The 9,247-nt window shown below is 41.3% G+C and overlaps 1 pseudogene; it reads right to left on the bottom strand.

Annotated features, from left to right (window-relative positions):
• Positions 1-8,089: 8,089 nt before the first annotated feature.
• On the bottom strand, positions 8,090-8,894 carry LOC102816995 (annotated as a pseudogene).
• Between the last annotated feature and the right edge of the window lie 353 nt (positions 8,895-9,247).

Consider the following 9,247-nt stretch of genomic DNA (forward strand, 5'->3'; position numbering starts at 1 on the left):
CTGAGCAGCAGCCGCCACCGCCGCGGAGTGTTTATCCCCGACTCACCATCCCCCCGCCCCCAGCCCCTTCTCTTGACAGGCCCGCTTCAGCTGCGTTCCTCATTGGACACTCCAAAGAATGCCCCGCCCTTGGCCTTGTCCTATTGGGGAATGACATCACGACCCCGCCCCCTAAAGTCCGCTTCTATCTCTGGTTGGGCATACTTGACAAGGCTCGGGCTCCACCCCCTCTCTCCAATTGGTGACAGGATTCGCAACTCCGCCTCGTGCTCCTTCCCTATTTTTTATTGGTTCTATTCCAACAACCCAGCCCCCTTTTGCTTTGTTAGTATTGGCCAACAGCTACAGAAGGCAAGCTACTTCGCCTATTTTCTATTGGTGGAGCCTTTTGAAACCTCCCAACTATGATTATGTCACCTTTCTCAAGGCCCAGCGAGCCCTGAGTGGCTAGAGGTAAGCGACCCGGCTACTCCTCCCCGGGTCTGGCATTGGTTGTGAGGGCCAGGCGCTGGGCGGTGCTGGTTCACCGGCCTTCGTAGAGCCGGGCTCCACCCTGCCCCGCCCAGCCCCGCCTCGGACCTGTTGCGGGACCTGGTCCCTGGGGAAAAATACCGGAGATTTGTAGGACTGGAGTCCCTTGAGTGACGGGCGGGCACTGCTCCACGCCGGGACTCGCTGTCCGTCTCAGTTTCCCCGGACACAGGTTGCCGAGGACACCACCTCGTATCCTCCTGAAGGGAGAGCGGCCGCTGGGTCCCTGGTTCCCGCGGCGCCACGTGGCTGTGGCGCTTGAAGAAAACAGCCTGGCTCAGAATAAACGCTCGCCGCCCAGCTTATTTTTCCTCATTCGAAAGCTGCGGTATGCAGCACTGAGGTCCTTTCCAAAGGAATTTTTTTTTTTTTGCCTTTTGGGAAGCGATAGTGTAATTAATAATGCCCTCCCACAAGTTGATTTTAAAAAGTTCATGAATCCACAAAATAACGTTGAGCCCCGAGATTCTCGGGTCTTTCCCTCCCTATTAATTCTAGCGAAAGAGAAAATTGTGTGTGTGTGTGAGAGAGAGAGAGAGAGAGAGTTTGGGATAAATACAAATGAGTAAAGCATGACCATATTTCAGAGAGTCGTTTGGTGTTTTTTTAAGCTTAAGATTCTGGGATACAAGTGTTAGATAATTTACCTACCTACTTTATCTCTCACCCCATGAAGTAAGCTGTGTTATCTACAGTGTGCAGATGATGTTCCTGCCAGTGTGACTCCTAGATCGCCAGTCAGTTCTAAGGAGAATACGAAACCTAAGTCCCTCTCATCTGGAAGCCATATACCGGTTGTACTAAAATAAGACAGTTAAAAACAAACTTCCAGATTGAGTTACAAGACACCAACACCAATAAACGTTGGAGAAAAAGAAAGAAAACTGCGTAAATGTAATTATGGTGGGAAATTGATAACTTGCCAAAACTATTACAGTGAAGTAATTTCAGTTAATGAGTAGATAGACATGTAGTAAGCCATGCTTTACAAATTGTTGTTGTTAAGTGCCATCGAACGAATAGGAAACACATTTTCTGATTTTGATAGTTGAATCTAAAATCTGGTTCCTTATGAAAATGCTAATTAAGTATTCACCCTGAACACTTTGTACTCTCTATGATTTTATATTTCCCCTAATTTAATAATGATCAATTGAACACATCTCTTTCTTCGGACTCTCCCTATCCGTATTTCAATATTACACCCCTCCCCAGTTGTCCCTGAGTGGTGCAAAAAAACAATCAGCTGAAAGTTTGGAATCCAGAACACACCCAGAGGCACCTGTGATCTGCTTCTGAAAGATCAATGCCTTGAAAACCTGATACAACAGTTTCAATCTGTCCCGAGGTGGGAGTAGGGTGGGGGGTGAGGGTTGGGGTGGGGGCTCCATGAGTTGGAAACCACTAGAATGCAACCCTTTACCTAGAATCACTGATTAAAAGGATACATATAAAACAAAGCGCGGAAAGGCTAAAATGTAAAGTCAAAAGATGGCAAATTAAAATTTAAACTCCAACAGATGTAACAAAAATACTTTAGTTATGTAAAATCGGAGAATTAAACTAAAGGATGTTCCCTGGTAGCAGTCAGCAATTAGGATCTTGAAGAAATTCAAAAGGTATTTGGTGCCATCTACTGGACTTCATGGGAGAAAGATGAGGCTTTCTGCTCCCAGGAAGATTTAAAACTTCAAAAACCCTACACAGGGTTCCTAGGAGTCCGAACCCACGGCATTGAACAACAATAACTGGACATGAAGCAATGAGTATTAAATTTTTAGGATTTACCCCCCTAAAATATTACCTAATGACCAGTTAATTAGGAAAATCCCAAAACACAAGTTTTTAAAAAGTACTGAAAATCCTAGGACAAGAATGTGACTTCCTAGCTCCTCGCACCTCAGAGGTGTTACCTAAGTTTTGGCTGATTGGCACAGCCCCCAAATAAATTTGAGTACGAGTTTTATGACCAGAATTTTATTGTTAATAGTGTTGCTATGAACATTGGTGTGCACATATCTTCTCGTGTTACAGCTGTTTTTCTTATGGTTAAATACCAAGTAGAGGAATTGCTGGATCATAAGGTATTTCTATTTGCAACCTTCTGAGGAAGCACCATATTGCTTTCCAGAGAGGTTCGACCATTTTGCAGTCCCACCAGCAATGCAGGAGTGTCCCAGTCTCGCCACATCCCTGCCAGCATTTATTGTCCTCTACTTTTTGGATCGTTGGTGGTGATGGTGGTGTGAGATGATATCTCATTGTTGTTTTGATTTGCATCTCTCTAATGGCTTGTGATCGTGAACATTTCTTCATATGTTTGTTGTCTGCCCGGATTGCTTCCTTGGTGAAGTGTCTGTTCATGTCCTATGCCCATTTTTTAATTGGGTTGTTTGTCTTTTTCTTGTAGAGGTGTTGTAGTTTCCTATATATTTTAGAAATGAGTCCCTTGTGTGATGTGTCATTGCAAAATATTTTTTCCCATCCTGTGGGTTCCCTTTTTAATGACCAGAATTTTAAATAAAAAACTATATGATTAACAGAAACATAGAAGGCCTTGGATGGTACAAGTGGCTAAGTGTTCAATTACTAGCTGTTTGAACTTACCCAGAGACATGTCAGAAGAAAAGCATGGAAATCTGCTTCCAAGAGCCTATAGCTTTGAAAAGTATCAGTTCTACTCTATGTGTACACATGGGATCACCATGAGTTGGAATACCTGCCAAGACAACAATAATAGCTGAAACATGGACTGAAAATAGTTTATGTCTTTAAGTACACATCAAGATTAACAAATGGAATTGAAAAATATAGTTGAAAATAGGGAGGCACATAGACCCAAGATTTTATACGTTTCAGTTAATCTTTATTGCAGTTGTTAGAAATTAAGACCCAGTCCCCTGCCTTTGAGAGGCATGGGATACTATGTTGTTGTTAGGTACCATCAAGTCGGTAGCGACTCATAGTGACCTTCTGTATACCACAACGAAACACTGCACCAACCTCACAATCGTTCGTACCCTTAACCCCATTGCTGCTTCCACTCTGCCAGTCCATCTTGTTGGGGGTCGTCCTCTTTTTCCAAACATTATGTCCTTCTCTAGAAGCTGGTTTCTCCTGATAATATGTCCAAAGTATGAGAGAGAGTCTGGCCATCCTGGTTTCTAAGGAGCATTCTGGCTGTACTTCTTCCAACACAGATTGGTTTGTTCTTCTGATAGCCCGTGGCACTTTTAATATTCTCCTCCAACACTAACTACACCTCAGCTCAACTTCTACAGTCTTTCTTATTCATTGTCCTACTTTCATATGCATATGAAGCTATTGAAAATACTGTGGCTAGAGTCAGGCACACCTTAATCCTCAAACTGACATTTTTGCTCTTGAACACTTTAAAGAGTCCTGTGCAGCAGATTTGCCTAATGCAAAGGTAACTGCCAATGCTGAAATAAGCAGCAGGTTTATTAAATGCTATCGAATTTTGACAGAACGATACCTATTCTGTGAGGTTGTCATCATATTGTTGTTGTTGTTAAGTGCCGTCGAGTCGGTTCCGACCCATAGCGACCCTGTACAGGGTTTCCGAGGGTGTAAATCCTTACGGGAGTAGAAAGCCTCATCTTTCTCCCGCGGAGCGGCTGGTAGTTTCGAACCGCTGACCTTAAGGTTCGCAGCCCGATTCGTAACCACTTAAATGTCTAAAAGTTGCCAAACTCTGGGAATTAAAACACCCTATTTATAACAGATTTCTCACATCCTATGACATTATAATTAATTTTGTTTTATAGGTTTTTAAGTAATTTACTTTGTCCTTTATAGTATAACTATCAGACCAGAAGTTTCTGCTTCAATAATATTAATCCCCTTTATTGTGGCTACTTTGGAACCCTCTACAATAAGCACTAGACTGTGAACCACAAGGTCCATGGTTTGAACCTGCCAGTTGCTCCAAGCGAGAAAGATGGATCTTTCCACTCGAGCAGATTTAAAGCCTTAGAAACCCCATACAGGGTCGCTATGAATTGGAACCAACTCAACAGCACTTAACAATAAGAAATATCGTGATATCCAATATCATATTGTTGTTGTTTTTAAATGGTGCCTTATAAAAATTAGTCACTCCACAAATATTTGTGACTTTAAAAATAAGGCAAAGGGTAGACAAGCTATGATATATCCTTCCACCAAATACTAATAGCTAAATAAAAAGAAAAGTATCTTTACTGGCATGGAAAGAGCGTAGTGATAAACAAACAAATATGTTGTAATATGACTCCTGTCTTAGGCTAGATTCTCTAGAGAAACAAAACCAGTGGAGAATATACACACACAGAGATTTATATCAAGGAAATGACTTGTGTAGTTGTGGAAACTGGCAAACCTCAAATCTGTGAGTCAGGTATCAGGCTGGAAGTTTCTTCTGCCTCATGTGGTTTCAGGTGCTGATGAACCCATAATCAGGAGGTCAAATAGACTGCTGGGTCACAGGACTTCAAAAGCTAGCGAATTTCAGTATCAGCAGGTCAGACAACAGGCTGCTTGCCCAGATCCCAAGAACTGGATGCCAACTGATGATGAACAAGATGCAGGATTCAGATAAAGGAAGGACCCATTAAAATATCCCTTTATATACTGGATGCAGGTCACACCCCCAAATAACTCCCTCTATATCACAGTAAGGTTGTGACTTAACTCATGTCCTCTTGTATGGCTGTGACTCAAGATATACTCCACACTAATCCTGCCTCATTAACCTCTAGAGGTTAGGATTTACAACACATAAAATGGAGGCTTTGTTGTTGTTAAGCGCCGCCGACTTGATTCTGACTCATAGTGATCCTATATAGGGTTTCTGAGGAGCAAGAGTGAGTTTGAACTACCAACCTTTTGATTAGTAGTCCAGTGCTGATCCTACCGCACCATACCAGGAAGATAATACATAATACCACAATTAGAGGAAAACTCCATCAGATCACAAAATGTAAGACAACCACACAATACTGAGAACCATGGCCTAGAAAAATGGACACATAACATTAGCCATCACAATTCCTAAAGTGTGACAGTGTTGTATTGTTAGGTGCCTGCAAGTCAGTACTGACTCAGAGAGACCTTATATATAACAGAACAAAACACTGCCCAGTCCTGCATCATCCTCACAATTGTTGCTAATGTTTGAGTCCATTGTTGCTGCCACCTGCCAATCTGTCTTGTTAATGGTTTTCCTCTTTTTCACTGATGGTCTGTTTTATTAAATGTTATGGATTGAACTTTGTCCCCTAAATATATGTGTTACCTTCACTAAAGCATAATTATCAATAGTATGTAATTGTTCTCAATATTATAATCTGATGTAATTATCCTATGTGTTTGTAAATCCTAATTTTTATGATGTTAATTAGTGTCTGAACCACAAGGTTGGTTTGAGCCATAAGGTCAGTGGTTCACACTTACCAGCTGTTTCTTGGAAACCTTATACAGGGTCGCTATGAGTCAGAACCAACTCGAAGGCACTTAACAACAATGATGTTAATGAGGTAGGATTACCTGGTGTGATGCTGTGGGATAAGCACTGGATTACTAACTGAAGGTCAGTGGTTCAAATCCACCAGCCACTCCTTGGGAACTCTATACAGCGTCACTATAATCAGAACCAACGACAGCACTGAACAACAACATGTAATGAAGTTGGATACAACTACATGATTAGGTTGTATCTTGAATAAATCTCTTTTGAGACATAAAAGAGAGTTTTTAAATGAACAGAGAAAAGAGGAACATAACAGCAAATGGTAAACTAGAGGACTCAGACCTCCTAAAAATTAAAGGACATCAAAATACTTCTTCAATAGAGAAAACAAGGTCAGCAGTTCAAACTTACCAACCACTCCTTGGAAACCCTATAGAGGGTAACTATGAGTTGGAACCAACTCGACAGCACTTAACAACAATAGTTAATGGAATCCAGGTGTGATTCTGTAGGATAAACACTGGACCACAAGGTGGGTTTGAACTACAAGGTTGGCAACCCACCAGCTACTCCTCAGAAACCCTATACAAGTTCACTATGACTCAGAACTGACTCCATGACACTTAACAACAAAAACAATGGCTAATGATCATGACTATTTCTTCATACGTTTGTTGGCCACCTGAATGGCTTCATTGGTGAAGTGTCTGTTCATGTCCTCTGCCCATTTTTTAATTGGATTATCTTCTTGTTGAGACATTGAATTGTTTTGTAAATTTTGGAGAGTAGTCCTTTGTCGTGGCCTAATGTTTTCCAGTCTGTGGGATCTCTTTATTTTTATTTTTTGTGAAATCCTTTGATGCACACAAGTGTCTAATTTTTGGGAGGTCCCAGTCATCTATTTTGTCTTCTGTTTGTGGGTTTACAGCTATGTGTGATAGATACGTATATATGCCTGTATCAGAGCCCCAAAGTTTATCCCTGTTTTTTCATTGGCTAGCTCTAGGCTTCATAGTTAAGTCTTTAATCCCTATTGAGTTCATTTTTGTATATGGTGTGAGATATGGATCTTGTTTCATTTTTCTGCAAATGGATTTTCAATTTTGCCAGCAGCACTTGTTGAAAAGACTATCTCTTCCCCATTTAGTGCATCTTGGTCCTTTGTCAAAGATCAACTAACCGTAGATGGATGGATTTATGCCTGGATTCACAATTTTGTTCCAGTGATCTATGTGTCTTTCATTGTACCAGTACCAGGCTGTTTTGATTACTGTGGCTGTGAAGTAGGTTTTGAGATGAGGAAGTGAAAAGCCTCCTACTTTGTTCTTTATTAATAATGCTTTGCTTATCTGGGGTCTCTTTCCTTATCATAAAAAGTTAGTGATTAGTTTTTCTCTCTTTGTAAAGCAGGGTTGGTGAACATTTGGCCCACAAAATCATTTGGTCTGACCTTGCCAAAGCAACTACAGTCCCAACTATCACGTTGTTGTTGTTCTTGCTAAGTGCCGTCAAGTTGGTTCTGATCCACTGCTACCCTGTATGTGGTTTCCAAGGAACAACTGGTCAGCTTGAACTGCCCACCTTGTGGTTCAAATTGACTCTACGGTCCAGTGCATTAACTCACAGCGCCACATCAAGGCTCCAGCTATCACATTTGTTGTTGTTGTTAAGTGCCATTGAGTTGATTCTGACCCATAGCAACCTTGTGTAGGGTTTCCAAGGAGCGACCGGTGAGCTTGAACCACTGACCTAGCATTTTAAACCAACTATGAAGTCCAGTGCATTAACTGTTTGACCAAACAGAGCTGGCTAATTTTTTTTTTTCTATGTAAGGAAGCATTTAATTGAGGTTTAACATGAAAGCATACAAATAAAAATGTGTATAAACACAAATCCACATCAAGTCAAAACACAGAGAGCAAAGGACAAAGTAAAAACAAAGAAAACCAAGTGGCGTCTATATACAGTTGACACAATTTTGTCTTGTACACTAAAAGTCATCTTAGATCAACAGAAGATCAATCTTCAGTGTTGTCCCACCAAGATGGGTTACTTTAGTATCTCCTCCTGTTTTCTCCAATGTCCCCCTTAGTTTTGGTGACTGCCACCCCATTGAGATGCCCTGCCATACATACTTTGTTGGCCTTGACCATGACCCGTACCTAGTACCATCTCTCCCACAAGCTGCAGTACCTCTTCCGCCTTTCTGTTGTTGCTGCTGCCTATATACCTCTTTGGGCTGAGCAAATTTGATTTCACACTTCCCAGAACCGATTTGATGATACCTGCTTTCTAACAGTTTCTTTAGTGGCTCTTCATCTGTATATGTGATGAAACAAAATCCTCGTCTTTCATTTGTTTTTGTAACCATGGGAAGTTCAATATTTTCAATCTCTTCAAAGGCACCAAAATAGTTCTCAATTTGTTCTTCAAAAATATCTGGACTCAAACTACCCACAAAAACCTTTTTGGAGGGTTCCTTCATTTTTAAAACTTTGGCTCTTTTGGGGGCTATTAATTTGCCATCGGGTTTATGTTCTTTCAGTTCCAAAACCTCATTAACACTAGCAGCATCTTTGAAAAGCACAATCCAAATCCTCTTGACCGTCCAGTGACTGAATCTGTTTTAATTGTACAGTCTAGAACCTCTTCAAATCAAGACAAATACTCAGTCAGATCTTTCTTGCTTGTATCCCAGCTCAAGCTTCCAATAAACATTTTACCGTCATTCTGCTGATTCTTGCTAGCGTTTATCTATCTCGGATCCCCCTGGGAATTCCTCTGTTGCTGTACTCAATCATGTCCTCCATTGCGGCGGAGCGGTTGGCAGGCGGCTGCTGGCTCCGCACACAGTAGTGGCGCAGCAAGCAGTAGCGGCGGCGGAACGTCGTATGGAGTTGCATTTTAAACGGTGGCGGAAGAACCCTTCTGTCTTAATTTTAAAGAATAAACTTTCAGTTTTCTGTTGGCTGAAGGAGGGAGTCACCCTGCCACATAGTGATGGAAGGAATCATGGCTCTTACTATGTATTAAACAGTAAGAGCCCTATTCTTCATATCTACTCTCTGCCTTCATTGTCAATTCTTGAAGGGATGCCTATTTCTGAATCTTTTTTTTTTAAGGTTTTTATTGTGGATTGAGTGAAAAGTTTTCAGGGCACATCATCGGTTTCACATTCAAACATTCATATACCTTGTTTCATTACATTGATTATAATCTCCTCCACATACCATCAGTTAACAGAGT

The sequence above is a fragment of the Chrysochloris asiatica genome, unplaced genomic scaffold (assembly GCF_000296735.1).
Source record: "Chrysochloris asiatica unplaced genomic scaffold, ChrAsi1.0 scaffold00052, whole genome shotgun sequence".
In the NCBI taxonomy this organism is placed as follows: Eukaryota; Metazoa; Chordata; class Mammalia; order Afrosoricida; family Chrysochloridae; genus Chrysochloris; species Chrysochloris asiatica.